Raw genomic sequence first — 22,786 nt, 5'->3', positions numbered from 1 at the left:
GTGCTGGAAGCCCCGCCCCCAAGAAGGAATTATCCAGCCCAGAGGATACCCCGCTCAGTGCAGCACTGAGGGAGACGTTCTATTCTGGGGCTGCCCAGAGGTAACCACCGGCCACAGGCAGCCATGGAGCACTTCAAATGTGGCTGGTGCAACCAAAGTTCTGAGTTTTTAAAGTTTATTTCATTTTAGTTAATTTTCATTTCAGTAACCACTTCAGTAGGCTAGTGGCTACCATCCTGGATAGCACAGCTCTAGAGAAACCTGTGTGGCTCACACTTTAGTGTCACACGAGTCATCTGGGGAGAGCAGAGTCTGATTCAGCAAAGCTGGGGTGAGGACTGAGAGTCTGCATTTCTAGTAAATTCCCAGGAGATGCCAACCACAGTTTTAGTAAGATGAACTAAGTCTCTAACCTGAAGAGTATATAAACACAGAAATGCATGTCTGCCACCTGGAAGGGGTTGTTAAAAGACACAGTGGTATAGTTTAAGTGATGGGGAAAATATAGTCTATCAGACAGATATTAGTGTGAATCTGCTGTTACTCAGCTCTGCGCCCTGGACAACTTACTTAACTTCTCTGAGCCTCTGTTTCCTCATCTATAAAATGAAACAGTGACCATTCCCACCTTGCAGTGTGATTCTGAGATACTCTACTTGAAAGCACCAACCCCAGTGTCTGCCTGGTCCATACTGGACCCTTGGGAAATAACAGCAGGTATTACTGATCCATCTAAAGAAAAGGCATCATTTGGACCTAGAGAGTGTTATACCCAGTGAAGGTAGTCAGACAGAGGAGAAATATCCAATGACATCCCTTATGTGTGGAATCTAAAAAGAAAAGATACAAATGAACTTATTTATAGAATAGAAACAGACTCACGACCTTAGAGAAGAACTTATGCTTGCCAGGTGGGAAGGATGGGGGTAAGGGATGGTTAGGGAGTTTGGGATCGACATATACACGCTGCTATATTTAAAATGGGTAACTTACAAGGACCTACTATAGCACAGAGAACTCTGCTCAATGTTATGTGGCAGCCTAGATAGGAGGGGAGTTTGGGGAAAAATGGATACATGTATATGTATGGCTGAGTCCCTCTGTTGTCTGCCTGAAACTATCACAACATTGTTAATTGGCTCTACTCCAGTATAAAATTTAAAACATTTTTTTTTAAGAAAAGGCACAATTTACACACATCAGCCCTGACGTTCTGGCCATGCCTGAGACAACCCCCACCCCCACCCCCATCAGAAGCACTCAGATGTTCTTTGGAAAAGCAGGTCCCTGGGCCCAGCCCGCAGCTGCTGAGTCAGAGCCTCTCGTGGTGGGGCCCTGGAAGCTTAGTTTATTGTTGTTTTTAATCGAGGTAAAATTCACATAGCATAAAATTAACCATTTACCCTTTTAAAGGATAGGGGTCAGTGGCGTTTCGTGCATTCTCACTGTTGTGCAGCCATCACCTCTGTCTGGTTCCAGAGCATTTTCATCACCCGACAAGATAACCCCATACCCCTTAAGCAGCCACCCCTCGTTCATCCCCCAACCCCAGCCCCTGGCAACCACTGGTCTGCTTTCTGTCTCCATGGACTCACCGGTGGGTATTTCAGATAAAAGGAACCATTCAATACGTGATCTTTTGTGTCTCTTTTCACTTAATGTTTTCAAGTCATTCATGTTGGAGCATGTTATCAGAACTTCATTCTTTTGATGGCTGGATAATATTCCATTGTATGTAGGTACCAGATTTATCTGTTAGTCAGTTGATGGAGCATTTAGGTCATTTCCGTTTTTATGGCTGTTGTGAACAGAACAGAGCTGCTTTGAACATTCGTGAATGAGTTTTTGTTTGAGTACTTGTTTTCAGCTCTTTGGGGTTTATACCTAGGAGCAGAATTACTGCTCCTAGGGGTCATGGGTAACTCTGTGTTTAAGGTTTTAAAGTTTTAAGCTGCACTATTTTCTAGGGCAGCTTGCACCATTCCTGCCAGAAATGCAGAAGGGTTCCAGTTTCTCCATATCCTCACTGACACTTGTTGTTGTTATTGCCAACCTAGTGAGTACAAAGTGAAGCTTTGTTCTTAACTTCTCCAGGTGGTCCCTCTGGGCACTTGAGCCATGTTCAGGAGAGCACGTGCTACAGTGGGTTAAGTGATGGTTCAGTTCTCAAGGGCCGTGGGATGTGGGACTTGGGCAAACAGTGCTTTTGCTGGGCTGGTGAAACCTAGCAGAGAATGGGCATTGTTCCTGTGTGTGTGATTAAGAGGTTGGATTTTTTTCACTCATCTTACTGTCTTAGTCCATTTGGGCTGCCACAAAATACCACAGAGAGTGGCTTATAAACAGCAGAGGTTTATGTCACACAATTCTGGAGGCTGGAAGCCCAAGATCAAGGAGCCAGCATGGCCACTTTCTATGAGGGCCCACTGCCTTGTGCATTGCCCGTGTCTTCTTGCCACGTCCTCATGTGGCAGGAGGAATGAGGGAGCTTGTGGGGGCTCTTCGATAAGGGCACTAATCCCATTCGTGAGACCCCCACCCACCTTCGTGACCTAAACACCTCCCAGAGCCCCCACCTACCAATCTTAACCAATTTGAGGGTTAAGATTTCAACGTAAGTATTTGGGAAGGGGGGAAGCATAGAACATTTAGCACGTAGCATTTACTCTTTCCTCTTTAGTAAGGGGAGCTGAGTGAATAGGGGTGACTTGCTCTCACCTTGCCCTGGAAAGGCCAGATCAGTGCAGATGGCCCGCCCGCACCCCGGGTAAGGTCCCCCCACCCCTGTGCCCCATGGGCGAGTTTCAGCAAAGCACCTCAACCTGCAGCTTGGGGCTTGGCCTAGAGGGCCTGTCCTGGCACGAACTGGCTTTGAATTCTTCTGTTTTAATAAAATGTCCTGTGAAGTTTTGCCTTCTACTGCCATGTATAGCTGGACCTGACTTGATTTTTAAAATTAGTGGGTATCACCCCAGAGAGTTAAGTGTATCTTAGGAACACGTCAGGTTAATCCCGTGGCTCTGAGGATGAAGGTGATAAACTGGGGTTAGTGGGCAGAGGCGTGTCGGGGCGGGGGCTGCAGCAGGAGTGCTTTGTGAAAGCAATAGTATTCCTCTCTAACAATGAGGATTTTGTTTCCCTCTTCCGGAATTTCCTCAAATTTAATCTCTGCAGTGGAAAACAACCTTTAAACGATACATTTATCCACAAGGAAAGGGAGCAAGGTCCTACTGTTACTCCCTGGGCCACTTCAAGACGGCTCTAGGGCAGAGGTCCAGCACCCATGGCCTCCTTAGATCAGCAGTTCTCAGCCTCGGCCACATGTTACCACCTTCTGGCAAACTTGAAGCACTGTTGTCTAATAGGTTTTGGTGAAACCCAAGTATTTGTGTTTTTTAAAGCTCCCTCAGGTGGTTTTGATGTGCAGACAGGACTGAAAACTGTTGTGCTCACCCATGGGACATGATGGTGCAAAAAGCAGACGCTTGCCCATGCCCTCGGAGAGATTACTGTCTTGATTGGCAAGGCCCATTCCTTAACCACATAATTAATTAATTGCAACTGTGATAAGTGCTATTACAACACTTGCTTTTCTGGAGAGTCAAAGACGTCTCACTGAAGCTGTACTCTGAAAACTAACTAGACATTAATGAGTGGGGAGCTAGGAGAAGAGCATCCTGTTGAAATGGACCAGCATGTGCAAAGGCCCTGGGGTAGGAAAGAGCTTGGAGTATATGAAAACCTGAAAGACAAGCTGGATGGAGTTGTGAGCAAGGGGATAGGAGTCCTGAGGAGGTTGGAGAGTGGACGGAGGTCTGCCATCCATTGTTGATCTACTGTGAGTCCTCTGATACACGCTCAGTGTTTGAGCTGCTATATGGTCCAGCTTCTGTGTTCTGGAATAATCAAGAGCATGAAGGCCTGATAAAGTGGCCACATGTCTCTCATAATGGTCTGGGCAGGAACCCCCTCATCTAGTCCTGTGAATTATTCTTTCCTCAACTCCATGGAGGTAGGAGTGAGGCATCAGCAGAGGAGGAGAGCTGTCTGGAAAGAGAATGGGAATTTTCACTGCATCAGAGAAGCTTCTAGGCCTCCCTGGCTGTGGATGAGATGTGTCTCCCTTGAAAATTAGATCTTCTACAATGTTGCCATCATCTCTATGCGGGAGAACTCATTGACAGGATGGATGGCCCTCAAGTGACTGGAGTCTAGGATTTCTCACTACATTGATTACTCTCCACCATGTTTCTTAGATGTTCTTATATTAAATCTACAGATTGAATTCCTCCTCTTCCTCCTCAGTTTCTTTCTCCTCCCGCCTCCTGGTCTCCTCTTTTAAAAATCTGTGCCAATTTCTGATTTCTTGTGGGTGGCATGGAGGGAATTCTTTACACTTCCTTGGGCCCTGCTTCCCTTTTCAGAAGCTCCACAGTTACCTCCTCTGTCCTCTCCCTTCTCCCGGCTGTACCCTGCTCCTGGCCCAGGGGGATGGGAGCAGTTCTTTTCAACTGCTCTGTGGCCGATGGGGACCCTTCCTCTTTGGTTTGAGCCTCTTGATAGCCATTTAAAGTGTTCATGTCTCGTATTAGATTTTCCCCTCTTAAATCTTCATTCTCTCCATCACTCTAACAGCAGAATGGTCAGTAAGGCAATGTTGGTCACCACTGTGTGCAGAAGGAGAGTTGAGGCCCTGACAGCTGTGTGAGGGCAAGGGGAATAGTCTGGCCTTGCTTGACGGCTGGCTGCCTGTTGGTCCCTGGAAAGTCACAGAGCCTTCCTTGGCTGCACGCTCATTGGTCGTGTGGGAAGGAGCTAAGATTTCCATTCCTGTTGTTGCAAAGATTGAAGGCAGGAGGAGAAGGGGACAACAGAGGATGAGATGGTTGGACGGCATCACCGACTCTATGGACATGAGTTTGGGTAGACTCCAGGAGGTGGTAATAGACAGGGAGGCCTGCGGTTCATGGGGTTGCAAAGAGTCGGACACGACTGAGCGACTGAACTGAACTGAAGGTGGTACAGTGCTAAAGAGGAAGGGCTTCCCAGCTTCCCATTCTGGCTCCAACACTCAGGTCTGAGACAACTCTGGGATCAACCAGCAGGCCTCCATCTCCTCACCTGTGACCCGGTGGTACAGCAGTGATCCCGCAGGAGTGTTTTCAGGATTTGGGCACATCTGGGAAGGCCCAGCACCAGGCCTGCCCTGTGTCCAGACCTTCAGGATGTGGTAGTTGTTCCATCTCCTCTACCTTCTGGAACTCGGCTGTTTGTCAGAGGGAACCCCAGCCAGGAGTGGTGGAGCTGGAACTGGAATCCAGGTCCTCTGGCTGCTGGCCCTCAGCGCCCTGGGTGGAGCCCTCTGTAAGTCCCATCCAGAGAAGGTGGACCTGGGACCGACGAGCTGTGACTCAGTGATGGTCAGCCTTGGTATGGTGGGACTGCCCTCTGGGAACTCTGAGCATAGTGGTAGGGAACCCAGAGGGCACAAGAAACTGAGTCATTGGGAATCTTGCACTCTTGCAAAGCTGCCCTGAAGCCCCCACTGTTGTTACTGTTGTTGAGTCGCTAAGTCGTGTGTCTGAGTGTCTGCGATGCCGTGGACTGCAGCCTACCAGCTTTCCCTGTCCTTCAGTATCTTCCAGAGTTTGCTCAGATTCACATCCACTGCGTCAGTGATGCTATCTAAACATCTCGTCCTCTGCCACCCTCTTTTCCTTGGCCTTCAGTCTTTCCCAGCATCAGGATCTTTTCCAGTGAGTCAGCTCTTCGCATCAGGTGGCCAAAGTATTGGAGCTTCAGCTTCAGCAACAATCCTTCTATGAATATTCAAAGTTGATTTGCTTTAGGATTAACTGGTTTGATCTCTTTGCACTCCAAGGGGCTCCACAGTTTGAAAGCATCAGTTCTCAGTGCTCAGTCTTCTTTATGGCCCAACTCCAAAATCACTGCAGATGGTGAGTGCAGCCATGAAATTAAAAGATGCTTGCTTTTTGGAAGAAAAGCTATGACCAACCTAGACAGCATATTAAAAAGCAGAGACATTACTTTGTTGACAAAGGTCCATATAGTCAAAGCTATGGGTTTCCCTCTAGTCATGTATGGATGCGAGAGTTGGACCACAAAGAAAGCTGAGCACCGAAGAACTGATGCTTTTGAACTGTGGTGTTGGAAAAAACCTGAGTGCCCCTTGAACTGCAAGGAGATCAAACCAGTCAATTCTAAAGGAAATCAGTCCTGAATATTCATTGGAAGGACTGATGCTGAAGCTGCAGCTCCAGTACTTTGGCCACCTGGTATGAGGAAGTAACTCATTGGAAAAGACCCCAATGCTGGAAAAGATTGAAGGCAGGAGGAGAAGTGGATGATAGAGGATGAGATGGTTGGATGGCATCCCCGACTCGATGGACATGAGCTTGAGCAAGCTCTGGGAGTTGGTAATGGACAGGGAAGCCTGGTGTGCTGCAGTCCATGGGTCGCAAAGAGTCAGAGACGACTGCGATTGATCTCCTACTACTCACATCCATACATGACTACTGGAAGAACCATAGCTTTGACTATATGGACCTTTGTTGGCAAAATAATGTCTGCTTTTTAGCCCCCATACCACCTGGGAAATGGTGTCGTGGCTTCCTGTTGATTTCCATGCTGAGAGAGGAGCTGAACTGTCTTCACTCACTGGTGTATGATAGTAATGCTGCCACTTATCCAGGGCCGGTTGGGAACCGGGAAATGTGCTCAGTGAGAGACCTACGCTCTTGCTGATCTCCCAGCAAAGAAGGCACTGCTAACTCCATTTTGTGGAAGGTTCAAGCCAGTGAGGGGCGGGGCCAGATTTGAACACAGGTCTGCTTGGCCCCGGGCTTCCCTGATAGTTCAGCTGGTAAAGAATCCGCCTGCATTGCAGAAGACCCCGTTTGATTCTTGGGTCAGGAAGATCCGCTGGAGAAGGGATAGCCTACCCACTCCAGTATTCTTGGGCTTCCCTGGTGGCTCAGCTGGTAAAGAATCTGCCTGCAATGCAGGAGTCCTGGGTTCGATCCCTGGGTTGGGAAGATCCCCTGGAGAAGGGAAAGGCTACCCACTCCAGTATTCAACCTGGAGAATTCCATGGACTACAGGCCATGGGGTCGGCAAAGAGTTGGACACTACTGAGCAACTGAACTGAACTGCTTGGCCCCAAAGCTCATGCTCTCTGCGTGAAAGTGACCTTCCGTAAAGTAGCATTCACCACGCGGCTTAGAATGCTCATTCACAACCCAAAACCCACACCCACTATCTGCCTATGTCAGCACTGACCAGCTAATTTTCACCAGTGGTCAAATTGGATTTGGCCAAGTTACCACTGTTGAAGAGAAAAATAGATGAATCCCAAAACTTGTTGCAAGTTGAGAGGATGGGCATGGTGGCCCCTGTGTTGGATATCTTGTGCCAGCTTAGGAAGAAGGAAAATTAGCAGACACACATCTATCTTTCTTCTCCTGGCTTGCCCCAGGTAATTTCTTGGGCACTTTTGCAAAAACCTGCACATCCGTAATGCATGCCCTGAAAACCACAGCAGTGGAAGCGTGGAGTGAGGTCAAGAACCGATTTGATCCCTATTAAGAGCCTCTTTTCATAGCTAGAACATGCCATGCTCTTTCTGTCACAGGATCTTGGCACAGACTGTTCATCCTGCCTACAGCACCTTTTCTTTCTATCTTTTCCCTCCTGCTTTCCCTATTTTGCTTCACTAATTCATTCTTAGGGCTCAGATTAAAGATTAATTCTTTGCAAATGCGCCGCTGACCCTTTCCCATGCTAGATCTGCTTCTGATGTATACTGTTAGGACAGTCGTCATGCTTTCTTCAGAGCACACTGCTGTTATAGTTATTTCTGATGTTTTGACGTTGGTTCCTCCACTAGAGGATAAGTTCCATGAAGCCAGGGACGACATCAGTCTCAACTGTTGTATGCCTAGTGCTTTGTACTTCCCTGCTCTGTACCAGCCACTCAGTCAGCAATGGATGGACCACTGGATGGCTGGACAGATGGACGGAGCTTGTTAACTTCCTTTCCTTTCCTTTAATTCCAGCCAATATACTCTTCTTACAGGCAAGGGAGATTGGGATCGCCTGTTTATATGTCTCCCTTGTGTCTCTTTGAAGAAGAATGCATTTTGAGACCATTAGAATGTGACCCAGCACCTGATATATAAAAGTGGGTGGTGTGGTTGTTTAAGCTAATCTTGCCTTTGAGACTGGATCCAAGGGCTTCTGCTCCTGTGGGGGAGCTTGGAGAGTTATTTTCCCATGTTGAGAGTAAGGATGGCACACTTCTTCATGGAACCTGAGCGGGGTCCATCCCTGCTTCCCAGCTCATGCTCTGGTTTAGCTTCTTGGTAAGGTCTGCTGTGGAAGTTGCCAGTTACTCTGTGGACTTATTTATACATAAATAGTTATTCCCATAACCTTCTCTTCGCCAACGTTCAGAGATAATGATAGACGATCTTTATAGCATCACAGACGTCACTTCAAAAGCATTCTCTTGCTATAGGAATGTTTATGATGTGCTTATCGCTAGAATTTCATGAGCAACAAACTCCCAAATTGCAGATGATTTAGCATTTGAAGCAGGGAGTGAGAGCATATATGTATATGCATTAAAAAAAAAAAAAGACTTTGAAAAGGGAAGTTTTTCTTCTGCAGAGAGATCTTCTAAAGTTTAAAATAAGAACTACTTAAAAGCTGCAAGTTTAGAGGAATGAGCACTTTCTCTTAAGCATTCAAATGGGGGAAAATGACTTGTAATCTCTCCCTCAAGTATTAAGGCAATAGGCATTTAAAGGCTTTTTTGGGAGCTGGCTGTCACAGACAAAAGATTTCTCAATTTAAAGAAAAATCATTTTTATAGCATTAAATAGTAGGAATGAGCAGCAGCAGCCCTCTTGACATTTTGGAAATGATTTATTTTCTGAAACGTCTCAGTCCATTTTAATAGATGACACTTTGTTCTTCGCATTCTGGGCAGTCACTTCGGCTGGGGTTGCCATAGTTACGCTTAAAAGTTCAAGGTAGAGCAGGACAGGGCTCCAGGCACAACTTCTGACTAGGTTCCCATGAACCCAGTGAGTTGGTGCCACCACCTCTGAACTAACACCCCAACGCCGCACTTTCCCAACATCTATGCCATATCTCTTGTTTCTTGGAGAGAGACTCTCTGAGCAATCGGAACTGTAGTCTAGAGGGTGAGTTTGACATCTTTTTATTTCTAGCCACTCTCTCTCAACCAAGAACTCAGCCAGCCATCTTAGGAAAGTCGCAGTTTGTGTGAACGTTTCCTATAGTGGTGTTTCTCAGCCGCAGTGTGTGGGATGGTGCTGGTCTGCAAACTGCTGACCAGATCAGTATAGAAATTGAGAGTAAGCCCTGAGATGCTTCCATGCCGATTTGACCAAGTAAGCTGTTGAATCATTAGAAGAAGGCTTGTACTTTGTATGAATATCTTTGTCACTTCATTTTTCTACCCCTTCCCTTATAAGTATTTGTCTGTGATGGATTGGAAATTAAAACAAAGAACTGGTCTTTCATCACAAATAGCTTTGAGAAGCCCTGTACTGTAGCGCTTGTAAGTTGTCTCTGCTCCCTGTGGGACAGGTAGGCTGTTGAGTGAATTTGGGGAAATCGCAGCACTTACCAAATTATCTTGTAATGAAATGCATGTTTGTCTCTCTGTGTCTTGCTAAGCTGTTGTTGCTTGAGAGCAGGGACTGCGTCTAATTCATCTTTGTAGCCTCGTTCCTTAGATCCCTGCCTGGCACACTGGAGGGCGTGGGAAACATCCATCCCATGCATGTCTGCTCCCTAGTGACATGAAAGTGGGTGAGCTCCCTCGGCTTCTGGATAGTGTCCTCGGCACGCTGGTGATGGAGAGCTGGGAGCAAGCGATGGAGTGACTTGCTCTTCTCTTTTTCCCACAGAACCAGGCCTCCTCTCCCCACCTGCCCAGCAGCATGAGAGCAGCATGACTGGCCGGCCACAGGAGAAGCCCCCAGAGCCAGGCCCCCATCTCAACCAGCTGCTGCAGAAGTCAAGGTAAGCTTGTTCCCCTTCTCCTGGAAGGGGTGGGCATTTTTCATTTGAACTAATGTGCTATGATTTTATAATCATTTGCCATGTACTGGAAAAATAGTGTTCACTGGGATATGGGTAGCCTGAAAAGGTGCATGTCAGCCTAACGGGGCAAAATGTCTTTGCTTCGGTTATTGGAGAAGCCAGTGATGAAGCAGAAAGGACATGGAATTGAGTTTCTGGGGACTGAAGCTGTCATTATTCCTCCACCACCTTCTGAATCTGGGACCTTGGACAGGTCTTTTAGGGATCAGGTATATTGGGCTTCCCTGGTGGCTCCGTGGTAAAGAATCTGCCTGCTAACTGAGGAGACTCAAGTTCGATCCCTGGGTCAGGAAGATCCCCTGGAGGGGAGCATGGCAACCCACTCTAGGACTCTTGCCTGGGAAATCCCATGGACAGAGGCGCCTGGTGGCTACAGCCTATGGGATCATAGGAGTGGGATATGACTAAGTGACTAATCAAAAACAGCATCCGGGACTCTGAGGGTGAAGGAATCTCTGGAATAGGATAGAATTGGGTGGATGGCCTGGGACTCACAGAATGCCCTAAACAGAGTCTCCTTTCCCACGCAGGGTTGTAAGGGGCCTTCAAAGGATCAACCAGGTCAATTCTTGGCCAGTGTTGAGCAGTGAATTGTTAGAAAATTCCTACTAATGTTGGTACAAATGCTTCTTCTCAGCAGTTTCTGTCTTTTCTCCTCTGCTCTGCCACGTGGAGCCACAAAGACTGGGCTTTCAAAGACTCTTCCACAGGAGCCTCTTTGAATTTGATGAGGACTGTCATGACCCTGCTTTTCTTAAAGAGGAAATTCTCTGTGGAGACGGGTGCCACTAACCTGGTTCTCTTGTCCCCTCCATGCTGGAAGGGTCTTAATCTCCTCAAGTTTGGTCCTGCCAGTTGCCCACCTGACCTGTATCTTCCTCAACACAGACTCCATTCACCATTCATTCTTCAGGACATACTAAGTTCCCCCTTTGTGACAGTCACTGTACTAGACCCTGCAGATACATCAGTTTAGTTCAGTCGCTCAGTCGTGTCTGACTCTTTGCGACCCCATGAATCGCAGGACACCAGGCCTCCCTGTCCATCACCAACTGCCGGAGTTCACTCAGACTCACGTCCATCGAGTCCGTGATGCCATCCAGCCATCTCATCCTCTGTCGTCCCCTTCTCCTCCTGCCCCCAATCCCTCCCAGCATCAGAGTCTTTTCCAATGAGTCAACTCTTCGCATGAGGTGGCCGAAGTGCTGGAGCTTCAGCTTTAGCATCATTCCTTCCAAAGAAATCCCAGGGCTGATCTCCTTCAGAATGGACTGGTTGGATCTCCTTGCAGTCCAAGGGACTCTCAAGAGTCTTCTCCAACACCACAGTTCAAAAGCATCAATTTTTCAGCACTCAGCCTTCTTCACAGTCCTACTCTCACATCCATACATGACTACTGGAAAAACCATAGCCTTGACTAGACAGACCTTTGTTGGCAAAGTAATGTCTCTGCTTTTTAGTATGCTATCTAGGTTACTTCAGTGAACAAAAAAGACAGGGTCTTTGTCTTTTTAAGACAAAGCAGGTGTAGATCCTTGGAAAGATTTTGAAATGAGCACTGAACCATTTCTATATGCTCTTTTAAAATATTTTATGTTTTCAAATTTTTTCTTAAATGTTTCGTGAGTGCTTGAAAACGTACTCTCCAATTATTACATATTTAGTAGTTTTCTATATGTGATCATTAAAATAATATAGTTCACTGTGCTATTCAAATTATGTATATTATGTCCTTTTCTGTTTTTATCTGTCTTTCAATTACTGAGAGACCTGTTAAAAATCTCCTGTTGGATTTGTCCATTTCTCCTTGTACTGCCAAAAAATCTGCTTTGTATACTTTAGGGCAGAGCTGTTTGACACATAGATACTTAGAACAGGTATATCTAACTGATGAATAGAGATTCATTTCCACCATCTTTATATACTTCCATTTTTTTCCACGGTTTCTTTTTGATTGAGATTTTTTCCTTCCTCATTCCATTTTCTGTCTTCTTCTTTGGAAGTTATATGCTCTGTGTCTGTTCTTTCAATGTTTATCCCATCTATTTTAATAGGCATACTTAACAAAGTATAAAATGAAACAATGTCTTTACCTTCCTGCCCCAAAATTCAAGAATCATAAACTGGTTTAATTCTAACCACCGCCCGCTTCTTCCGACTTATGTACAATTGTTATCCTGTGTTTTCTTTCTATTCTATTTTCCCCCCTACAAGTTAGACATCATTATTTTATACAATATGTGTTTGTATAGATTTATTCATATTCTTTTCTCACAATTCTTTCATGAGATCATTTTCCTTCTGCCTAAAATAAATTCTTTTGCGTTATCTTTTAGTGAGACTCTATGGTAGTAAACTTTCAAGTTGTTTTTGTTTTATTTTGGCTTGGTTTTTGTTGACTTGAAACTGTCTTTATTTTGTTCTCAGTTTTGAGAGGTAACTTTATTGGAATATATCCTCTTCTGTCACTGGAACCATTATTCAACTGCCTCTGGCTCTCAGTGTTACTGAGAAGTTTGCTGTCAGTCTAATTCCTGTTCCTTTATAAGTGGCCTGGCATTTCTCTCTCATTAAAGATGTTAAAAATGTTGCTGTTGTCTTTGGTGTTCTGCTACTTCTTTCTTATGTAATTAGGTGTCAGTTTCTCTGTCTTTATTCTGGGTTTTGTTGAGATTCCTAATGCTAAAGATGGGTGACTTTCAACAGTTCTGGAAAATTCTCACTCTTCATTCTTTGAATACTGCCTCTTTTCCATTCTCTCTGATACTTCTGTTTGGAATGCCAGTTAGGCATATGGTGGACTTTCTCATTCTGTTCTCTGTATCTCTCAGCCTCTATTCCATGCTTTTTACCTCTTTGTCCCTCTGTGCTGAACTCTGAATAATGTCTTCAGACGTGTCTTCCGTTTGATTTATTCTGTATCTCAAATGCTCTTTAATCCATACACTGAATCCATACACATCACTGCTATTCGTTCTGGTCCGTTATCTTTCAAGTGTTTATTTATTTGGCTGTATCAGGTCTTCGTTGTGGCACATGGGCTTCCCTCTAGTTGTGGTGCACAGGTTCAGTAGTTGTGGCTCATGGGCTTAGCTGTCCTAAAGCATGTGGCATCTTCATTCCCTGACCGGGGATCAAACTCATGTCCCCTGCATTGGAAGGCAGGTTCTTAACCAGTGGACCACCAGGGAAGTCACCAGGTCCACCCTTTTTTAAATCTGCCTGGTGAGTTTATGACCTCTCACTCCTTGCTTATATTTACAAACTTCTTTCCTTCTTGACTACACTGGAGTTCCTATTTAGACATTGTAGAATTTCATGTCTGGTCATTGCAGAGTCTGAACTCTTTGCAGCTCTGGTTCTGCTGCCATGTTGCCTTGTTGCTGTTAGTTTCTCTGAGCTCTTCATTTTCCTTAGATATTTACCTTTGAGAAGTATTTGAGGGATGGGTTGTAGCTGATTTTTCCAGACAGGTTTTTCATTAACTTCTGCTGGTTGTCTCAGGGCACTCCCAAATAAAAAATCACTTTAAATTCATTTTCTACCCAGAACTTGAATTCAGACTGCAAACCTGTGTGAGGTCCAGCTTATGAGTTCAGATTTCTACCCAGCCCAAGGTCAGGTTTCCTCGTGGTCTCCTTTTGGGTTGTGGGTCTATTTCTTATTCACTAGAAGTGGGAGCCTTTTGGAGTCCCAGTTTTATGTAGGAACTGAGATATTTCTCCTGTTTCCTGAGCCATGCACAGTTCTTATGGGAAACTTAGAATCCATAGGCTGTGGCAGGAACCCACAGGACAAAAGCCAGCTTTGCTGTTCTCCTACATCCCAAGATTCCTGCTTTTGGTTTTGGTCTTTGAAGAATCCTTCCATTTCTACCAGTTCAGTAGTATGTTTATAATTTTTATATTTTAAATTTTAAATAGTACATTAGTTGTTTCAGTTGGGAAGGTCAAGTAGGGTATCTGGTGGGCCATATTGCTGGGAGGTCTGCTTTCTTCTCCACTATAGCCTGTGGGGCAAGAATTGCTATTCCTTGTTCGCAGAAGGCTCAGAAAGGACATGTAACTGGCTGCAGGCACACAGGGCTAGCTGGTGAGGGACTCGGAAGGAGTATATCCCTCCCCACCCCACTATCCCTACCCACCCTGCTTTCCTACCTTTTCTCTCCCCAAAATAACTGTTGACCGTTTGTCAGGATTAGCTTTATGCTCTCAAAGGATGCAAGTTCCTACCAGAATGCTTTAAATAGCTGAGCAGCTTTGCAAAATTTGTTTATGAATCTATTGTTTATCTTCCTCGAGAGAGGAAATGGCTTATGCATTTTTGGTGGCGTGTTTCTCCCGTGGCCACCAGCAGCCTTCCTGCCTCGTTCCCACTTGGCAAAGGCCTCCTAGACCCACAGCCAGATCCCACGGGCACCCCGCCTGGACCCCGGCTTCCTCTCCTCCGCGTGCTCTCTCTCTTTCTGGGGTCTTCCCTCCCCTGGGCCTCTCTTTCACCACCCCCCCCAGCCCCATCCTTCCTGCTGTCAGTTTTCCTGTCTTCTCTTTGTGTGCCTTTCAGCAGAGGGGAGACCACAGAGCAGGGTGCTTAGATTACATGGGCTTGAACCCAGCTCTGCCACACCCTAGCTTCACCTCTCAGCGCTTCAGTTTCTCCGTCTGCAACGTGGGGACCACAGACAGAGCGGTTCAAGGACTAAATGAGATGGCGTGTGTACGCAGAGCTCATAACAAGAGCTTACAGCGTATCACAGGCACTCAGTGCGTGGTAGTCAATATCGTGGTGACTGAGAAGAGCCCCTTCAGGGCTCACGCTTTCATTCAGTGGTGCTCTCATGTTGGCAGAGTCGGTTTATGGAATGGGATGGAAATGGAGGCAGAACTCTAGGGTCAATGTAGGATTCCCAGCCTCACCAGGGTATTTAAAAATAATAATAATGATAATCTGAGGGAAGACAAAACACATTGGTCTGGCCAGTGTTTGCATCAGCTGTAAACCATGGGTTCTAGAAATGGTCATTTCTAGAGACGGAACACCCCAGCATCTTGGCCCTCCCTCCAAGTTGTTTTCTCTGTCGTGGAACCATGAGGGGGCTGGAGTCTCGTGACACCACTTGCTGGGGAGTTTTCCCTTGTGGAGTCGCAGTCCCTCAGGCAGTGGATGGCACACCCACCCTGCTAGACACCTGTCCAGAAGGGGCAGGATGGGTAGTCTTCACTGTTCATTTTACATCCATCCTTACAGCTTACATGACTACTTTTTATTTCACACTCCCTTTTCATAAGTCAGTGACTTTATATTACGCTTAGATTTGTGTCACTTCCTGATTCAATATCTATCAAGCAACAGTGTTTTAACACCTGCTATTTGTAGTAACTCTGGGGTTTGTACAGTGGGCAAATGTTATGAAAAGTGCCGAGAGTTGCTTGAGACCCAAAAACTACTCTGAGAAATAGTCTGTTCATTTAAAAAGCTTTATGACCAACAAATGCATAAAGGGAAAAACGCCTTCCAATGATGAAGTGCCAGGTATTCAGAGTAGGTTTTCAAGGGAGACAGCCATGTGTCCTCGACTGGGCAGGGAAGGCTTTCTGGGGAAGGCTAGGGAAAAGATTGGAGCTGGCCCCTGGGGAAAGGAAGGGTGAGGTGGCTGGAAAAGGAACCTGGTACATGGTGGATGTAGAAGTAGTGTAAACTGAGGTTTCGAGATGGGCATTCTCTGGAACGAGTGAGACCCACTGCAGTGCTTCTAGCCCCACAGATGGCCTCTGTGGCCCCTCTTAGAAAGCCACATCCATTAGCATATCAAGCTCCCTGACAAGCCCTGGAATTGTGTTTCACCGGGTTTCCTCTGTTTAATCACTCATGGCCAGTGACCATGATGGTCTTGAATGGATATGCGTTTGCCTTTTTGCCTCTCTATAAAGACTACCAACTAACTTTTGTAAAACAGGGATTGGTGACTTTAAAAATTCAGTCTCTGAGGATCAAAACATTATTTGGAGTTAACTACTTGTCTTCTTTCTCTGAGTATGGCTCAGATATCTAGGACGGTGGGGGTTTCTAGGTCCCTGAGCATTGATGTTGCCGCACTCGGGAGGGGGGCTGGCTCCCAGGAAGATGTCCACCGACGTTCTCGACCTAGCTGAGGGGCCAGACCAACCCCACCCCATCCCCACCCAGCCTACAAACCTCAAAGTTTATTAACAGCCTCTCTCCAGATAATGATTCATGCTTCCTGTCCCTCCCCCGTTTTAGTTATTCAGGGCTGTGAGCCAAGATTGATTACTTACACCGTCCAACTGGCCTTGCCCATGGGGAGCTCAACTGGTAGATTAAATACTCTTCATTGGTTGACTTCTCCTTGTCAGCAGAGTCCATACAGTCAGAACAGGGTTTTTGCTAGACGTGGGTGTGGAAACCCTTTCCAGACCAGGCAGTCGGGACACATCATGTGCGGGCGTATGTGAGGAGTTTGGGGGCTGAGGTTTTTATGGTAGAGAGGCAGGAGGCGCCCCAGGCACAGGACACATATGCTGCCGTGGCCTCATAAAAGCCAATGGAAGTGGGTTTTTGATGGAGTCTGTAAGTGCCTCTTGCGAGGCTGGACATCCTCTCCTCTCTGTTGGGTGGTCTTGGTTCTAAAACTATTCTAATAATCTTTATTATACTAGTCATATAGATTATTCTGTTGTTTAATACTTATATTATTGTATCTTTCCTCTTTTGGCTGTGCCTCATGGCATGTGGGATCTTAGTTCCCCAACCAGGGATTAAACACATGCCCCCTACAGTGGAAATACAGAGTCTTAACCACTGGACCACCAGGGAAGTCCCTAGATTATTCTATTTAAAAAATATTAAAACACTCCAGCTGGAGCGTCAGTCTGCTGTGATAACCTCCCCGACTCACTCACTTTCCTTTTCCAGAATACAGAGGAACTGAGACAGGCATCCAGGTGTCCTAACTGCTAGTGTTCCCCGCCCACCCAAGGAGCCAGAGTTTTTAAGGATCAGGTGTCAGTGGTAGAGAACCCTACTGCTTCAGTATTCTGCCTCAAGGTTGCTAGGTGTCCCCGAGACAGGCAGGGTCTGGAAGGTTCCCCCAGCTGAGCCCTTGCTGGTCGCAGGCAGTGGGAGCTTCTTGCAGCCCATCAGGTCCAGCCTCTTCATTCTGCGGAAGCTGAGTCTGAGATGCAGGGAGGGGAAGTCATTTGCCCAACAAGGTCACAGGGCCAGTCTCCTCTTCTGTTTGGCCCAGGTTATCTTTATATTGGGTTTGCATTTCCTGAATACGCAGCAACTGGGTGGGGGGTGGGGCGGAGGGCAGGGGAAGTGGGCTTAGAAGAACCCCTTCTGAGAATGTTTAAATTTCCTGTGAGTGTCCCATGAAGAGGCAGATAGTCTGTGTGCACATGATCCAGAGAAGGGGGGAGGCTTGGTTCCGGTCCAGAAGATGGAGAGTGGAGGGAGGAGGAGGACTGGCGGGAGAGACAGAGGCCGTGCTGCTGTCATCAGTGGAATAGAAATAAATGGGGGTTTGTTCCTCTGCGCTTCCATGATGCCTTCTTGTTTGTCTTGAGGAACACTCAAGTCTTGCGGAGGCTCTTGTTGGTCGTGTGTGGTTCCGAGGGCTTCTTTGGCCGACGACCAGAGGCCTCCGCTCTTTCTCCCTCTGGTTGGCTTCTTCCTAGCATGTGCGATCTTTTGAAACTCTTTTCTTCCTTTGGAGCTTCCATAGTTTAGCTCAAAACTCACAGAAAAACAACAGGTCTAGAAGTGTTCCCCAATGTCAAGGGTTGGCCTCCGTTTCCCCCTGACTTCTGGGAGGCTGGCATGGACTCTGAGGGACTCAGAGCTTCCACTAGAAAGGGTCTTGTTCACCCATCACGTTAGGTGGCAGATGTGGGCACCAAGGCCTGCTTGCCTGGACCAGCCCTGCCAGGCAGCGTGTCCCACGTCCCTTAAAGGGGGCTGTTATTTGAGAGGTCAGGAGGCTGTAACTGCAAGTAAGGTAACATCAGATATGGACACAGTTACTGCCAATTTCCTGGAATCTGAGAGCTGGAGCCCCCCTCGAAACAGGAAAAGAAGTAGATTATCTCCTTATTAGGCATGGTGGAGGGAATGAAATGTCTCTTTCCGGGTAACTGGGGCGGCATCCTTTTCAGCTTCTTGCTTTAATGATAACCACTAATATCCCTAAGCTTCAGGTGGCCGCTCAAGAATTACCTCTCTTCCCTTCTCCTGGAGTCTGAGCAGCCTGGAAGCCAGACTCCAGAGAGCAGAATACCCTCTTAGTTACCAGTAGCCTCACTGCAGTGCTCCGCCTGACCCTCGGCCACACTGAGTCCCTCTCGGGCACCACCGAGTCGTGCTGACCTGTAGAGATCTGCAGGCCTCTCTTGCAGGGACCAGCCTGCCCCAGAAGCATCTTTCATCAATGAGCAAGTCATGTGGGCCTGTTTGCCACCTGCTTCTTCCTCCGCCTGGCAAACAGTATACTAAATGGACGTTAGCCTTTCCACGGCCACTCTGGATCTTCCCTGGGGATAAAGGTGCATGTTCTCCGATTCGGTGGTGCTTTCAGAAGGGTGTCAGGGGAAGAGAGGTTACCTATCATTACACCAGAGGGGCCCACACAGCTGTGGTTTTTCTCTTCCTTGCTGCGTCCACGTCTAGCCATTTCTGCCCCTGAGCGCTGTGCTGCTCACTGAAACACAAGGGAAGGCTGAAGGTTGCCCAGGAAACAAATAACTAAACATATTCAATCATCCCTGAGTCACTGAGCCTGATCTAAACTGTACCCAAGTCAAAACAAAACAGCAGAAACCCCACCCAGGCGGTGAGACTTTGTGAGTCCTCCCTGGCCACCATGCATGTCCCAAACCCTCTCCTGTTTAACCTTCACCCAAAACCTGGAGCAATGAGGTATTGTTACGCCCCTTTGACAGATGTCAAAACTGAGGCCTCAGAAAAACTCAAAAAAGAGATTAGATAGGCCTGCCCAGTTCTCACTTTGCCATGGAATGTTAACGATTTGAACTCTGGTCTTCTGACTCCAGAGTCTGGTGCTTTGGGTGCCTCTGTAAGGGAAACGCCTGCCACATAATCCATTTTGTTTCTCTCCAGTGAGAAAAGTTCCTGATGAGTTAGAAAAAAAAAAAAAAAAAAGGTTTCAAAGAACTGAAGCTAGCCCTTTAAACCTAGAAAGAGAAAGAACTTGGGGTATAAGTTGCATCAGATTCTTTCTCATACTTCCATAGCTGTATGCTGGACGGTTGAAGGCTGCCTGGAGCTGATGCCCAGGGCGTGTCTACACCAGGGTATAAGCCAGCTCTCCTTGACTTGTCAGAACTGGGGAGCGCTGCAGGGGTCCAGCTAGGGCAAGTAACTTCAAGCTACTCCGATCTGTGTCAGATGAACGAAGGGCACTGCACAGTATCAGAGGACACCTCCTCCTGGCATCAGAGGGCTGGAGGCTTAGCCCCCAGCTGCATGTGTGGAGCCATGGGTCCATCATCCCCTGCATGTGAGGTTCCTCATCTCTGAAATGGAGAAAGCAATTCTGAACTCACAGCCCCGTGGTGGGGACAAAACAAAATAGTCTATGTCGGTGCTTTGTCCAGTGCTTTCCAGAAGGCTACTGTTGGCCGTAAGGACAAGCACGCCCTCCCATGAACTTCTCACTGTCCTTACGAGAGACTCCACGTGAGCCAAAGGGTTCGTGGCTGTTGCCTCAGGGGACGGGTCTGCTCTGAGCTCCACTGACCGCAGGCAGACACACCCACGGCCGCCGGGGCGGGTCAGTCTCCATGTCAGCCCTGACCTCCTCATCCCAGGGCTGTTGGAGAGAAGGAACCACAAGCTTGTCACTCTTCTGTTCAGAAAAAGGCAGGGGAAAGAAAAGAAAAGGATGAAGAAAGAATTGATTTTCCCCTTTCTCCCCTCCTTGCTATGACTGAGACTGCCACTTTTTCTTAATTAAAAAAAAAAAAAGATGTTCTGGGTGATGGAACATAATATTTAGACATGTTGAACTGACAGCTGATGGGCATGTTGTCAATACATCACCACAAATCATGTGGCCAGGGTTGGTGGGGGGGAGATTTGTGCGTGCGTGTGTTTGCACGCACATACTTGAATGATTTTAAGTGATCAGGGAAGGCCCCATGACCCTTATAGAAAGCAGCTCCCATGGAAGGTTAGCCAGGGAGGTGGTGGGCTCTGAGGATGGAAGTGGGAAGTGGGCTTCCATTGTGCATGGAGGGGGCTCTTCTCTGTATGAGCCTGCAGAAGTGAAATGTCCCCCCCCCACTTTCCTTCCCTGTCTTATGTCCTTAGCTCCCAGTGGGTGCCCAGTAGGTACTCCTTAGAAGAGGCCCCAGTCTGATAGCTGAGGCAGATAAAACAGCTGGAACCGGGGCACTAAGTGGTGTAATCAAGACGCGCAGCCCGAGTCTTACCATTCTCACTTGCCCTCCAGGCGTTCTCCCTCCTGTCTCTGTCTTCACCTACCCGCTGTTGTCAGGGGACGCGCCAGCCTCTCTGAGCCTTGGAGCCCTCGGTCCAGCTGCCTCTGTGACGGCTCTTGTCATAGGTCTCAGAATGAAAGCGCTTTCGCGGTGCTCCGTCTTCACAGATGCGGATCTAGGCGTCATCTTGACACTCACTTCTCCCACACCCCTGTGCCCATCTCATCACTAAGTCCTATCAGGTTCACCCCCAGATGCCCTTCCATTACCACCCACATCCGAACTGCCTGGCTTGGACCGTCACTAAGCTGAGTACCCCTCACATCCATCCAGTATCATCACGCACCCTCCTGCAGCCCGTTGTTCTGACCAGGGGTCCACAGATGATGGCCCATGGGCCAATCCAGCCGCTGCCTGGTTGTGTGTACAGCCCACGAGCTAGAAATGTTTTGTCCATATGGTGATTTGATGATATGGGACACTGACTTTGAACCCAAGTAAACAAAATGTTATCCCTCCAAAAAATAATTCCATTCTTCTCATTAGATCTACATTATAGAAAATTGTCCTCAATTACTCTTATATTTTGAGTTTCCTCAAGAAGTTTGTAGAAATTTGTTTTTCCTCTTATTATAAAAATGTCTACATCATAACCTCAATTTTGCCTCCCGGCTGTGAAGCCTAAAATATATACTGTCCAACCCTTTACAGAAAAGGTTTGCTGCTCTCTCTTCCATCCTGTGGCCTTTGCTTAATGGAACTCTGATCAGTGACACGTGCTTGTACACACACACACAGAAACACACTGCTCAGAACACTTTGCTTGTTCCTCAGTTGCTCTTGATGTAAAGATAAAACTCCTAACCTTTGGGAACCTGGGTGGCCCAGCCCCTGCCCCCTCTCCAGTTTCATTGCTCTGCTCCTGTTCTGGCCACTCTGGCCTTCTTTCTGCTCTTGGGCCTACCGCGTTTCCACCTGCCACAGGGCCTTTGCCCGTGCTGTCCTTGACTTTGTCTGGGAGGCTCTGTTTTTCCTGTTATACCCCTCTCATCCTGCAGGTGGCTGTATCACTGAGTTACACAGAGGATTCTCCCCTGACCTTCTGCGGAGGTCACAGCCCCTGCTGTAACCCCGCATCACAGTCATAGACTTGGATCTGTCATTGTCTGACATGCCCCCATCCCTCGATGGCAAGCCCCTGACACCACGTCTTGCACCCCCCTCACCGTGTCCACTGTGCCTGGGACATTGTGGGCCCTCAGGAAAAACTTCATTTCATTGAATGTCTGAGAATCAAGGAAGGCATCATAAAAGATAGGTTTCAACAGGAACTTACAAGTTGAGAAGAAGGAGAAAGGGGAAAAGGGGGTTTCAGGCAGAGGGACCAATATTCTGGAGATTCTGTGTGGCTCCGTGTAGGGGGTTCAAGACGTGTATGGGTGAATGGTGAGGCAAATCATTGAAAGAGGAGGTGAGGCCAAATTGTGGGGTGCCCTCTGCTAGACTAAGCTCTATGGATGCTTCTCCTGTGGACAGAGAGCGCATTGGTGGTTTGAAGCAGAGAGGTGTTGTGGACAGTGGGCTAGAGTGGGTAGGGCTAGAGCAGGTGAGACCAGCTATAAAGGACTGTTCTGTGGATTGGGACAGTGGGGATAAGAGAAGAAGGTGGTCAGGGAATGTTATGGAGGAGAAGCCAACTGGAATTGATAGCTGATTGGAAGTGGGGGAGGTGAGCTCTTGGGATCCCATGTTTCTGATCCAGGCCCTTCCAGTATTTAAGGTGAGTGGAGAGAGAGTTGTTGGGGTGCAGGTGGAGGGTGGACGTTTGTGTGAGAGTCAGGAAGTGGAGGTGGTGAAGACCTACAGCCCCCTGTTCTCTATGAAGTGGAGTTAGGGTCATCTGCTGAGACAAAGAGCTTTTGAGGTTCAGGTCATAGACTCTGGCCTCTTCTCCCTTTTGCAAGCAGAAGGTGCCATGTCCCCTCTAAAGTGTTGAGGGGTTCAACTCAGCCAGGAGCAGCTGAGGGTTCAGGCTGGGGATTTCTATCCCAAACAGCTCCTTAGGGGGTTAATCAGGCACTCAAGGAGATCTTAAGAGACCTGTCTTTCCTCACCCATTTCCTGAAACGTGATGTCTAGATGTCAGCTTTGTC

The 22,786-nt window shown here is 47.4% G+C and overlaps 1 protein-coding gene across 14 annotated transcripts in view; it reads left to right on the top strand.

Moving 5' to 3' along the window:
- The window catches only part of TRERF1 (transcriptional regulating factor 1), a 209,175-nt gene that overhangs the window by 132,684 nt on the left and 53,705 nt on the right, over positions 1 to 22,786 (top strand). For all 14 annotated transcript variants that reach the window (XM_060403632.1, XM_042237295.2, XM_060403631.1 and 11 more), the window contains one exon: positions 9,960 to 10,074. The gene's annotated coding sequence lies outside the window, so the exon portion shown is untranslated. The remainder of the gene's footprint in view (positions 1 to 9,959; positions 10,075 to 22,786) is intronic.

This window comes from Ovis aries, chromosome 20, assembly GCF_016772045.2.
Source record: "Ovis aries strain OAR_USU_Benz2616 breed Rambouillet chromosome 20, ARS-UI_Ramb_v3.0, whole genome shotgun sequence".
Lineage (NCBI taxonomy): Eukaryota > Metazoa > Chordata > Mammalia > Artiodactyla > Bovidae > Ovis > Ovis aries.
The sequence above is the reverse complement of the archived record's forward strand: the minus strand, read 5'-3'. Positions and strand labels throughout refer to the sequence as shown.